At 36.3% G+C, this 1,057-nt stretch overlaps 1 non-coding gene across 1 annotated transcript; it reads left to right on the top strand.

Annotated features, from left to right (window-relative positions):
• Positions 1 to 324: 324 nt before the first annotated feature.
• LOC121228803 (small nucleolar RNA R71) lies at positions 325 to 430 on the top strand. The gene has a single exon (XR_005926377.1). It is a non-coding gene; the product is annotated as a small nucleolar RNA R71 (small nucleolar RNA).
• The last annotated feature ends 627 nt before the right edge of the window (positions 431 to 1,057 follow it).

Below are 1,057 nucleotides of genomic sequence, written 5' to 3'. Positions count from 1 at the left end.
GTGCATGCTCCTCCTTCATTTGTCTTGCACCTCATTACTAGATGTACCTGAGTAGAACCAAGTAAACCATCAATCTTTTTATTTAGAAGTTCTACCTGGTTTGACAGCATAGTCACCGAATCGACGTTATAAACGCCTGCTGTTTTAGTTGGCTTAGTCCTCATAACTTGCCACTAATAGTTATTCAGTGACATCTCTTCAATAAATTCGTAAGCCTCTTCAGGTGTTTTGTTGTTGATGGTTCCCCCAGCAGCTGCATCAATCATTTGCCTTGTCGAGGGGTTCACACCATTATAGAATGTTTGAACTTGCAACCATAGAGGTAATCCATGGTGAGGACACCTTCGCAGTAGGTCCATGTATCTCTCTCATGCATCGTAAAGAGTTTCTAAGTCCATCTGCACAAACGAAGAGATATCATTACGTAATTTCGCTGTTTTAGCCGGTGGGAAATATTTTAATAGAAATTTTTTGGTCATTTGTTCCCAAGTAGTAATTGACCCTCGTGGTAACGAGTTCAACCACTATTTAACTTTGTTCCTCAATGAAAAAAGGAATAACTGAATACGAATGGGATCGTTAGAAACGCCTTTAATTTTAAATGTAGAGTAGAATTCTAGGAAATTTGTCTGCAAACCATCAAACTGAACAAATTGCTATATCATTTGAATAGTGTTAGGTTTTAGTTCAAAATTATTTGCAGCAATAGCAGGCCTAACTATACTTGACTCACTTCCTGTTAAAGTAAGTTTAACATATTCATACATAGTACGTGGAACAGGATTCTGATTAACAGCAATCGCAGGAGGTAGTGGATTTTCTTGGTTTTCAGTCATCTCCTCGGTTGTGGTTGAAGTATCGTTCTCTTGCTCGTTCTCTATGTATATTAAACTTTGCCTTATTTCTCTTTGGTTTTTGTGAACTGTGCGATCGATTTCTTCGTCAAAAAGTAGTGGTCCTGAAGGGTTTCTTCTAGTCATAAACTATAAAAAAAACCTGCCAAGAGAAAGAAAAAGTAAATTAATAAATAATAATAAAATTAAAATAAAATTAACTT

This window comes from Gossypium hirsutum, chromosome A04, assembly GCF_007990345.1.
Source record: "Gossypium hirsutum isolate 1008001.06 chromosome A04, Gossypium_hirsutum_v2.1, whole genome shotgun sequence".
In the NCBI taxonomy this organism is placed as follows: domain Eukaryota; kingdom Viridiplantae; phylum Streptophyta; class Magnoliopsida; order Malvales; family Malvaceae; genus Gossypium; species Gossypium hirsutum.
Note: the sequence above shows the minus strand (reverse complement) of the source record. Positions and strands in the feature narration are given on the sequence as shown.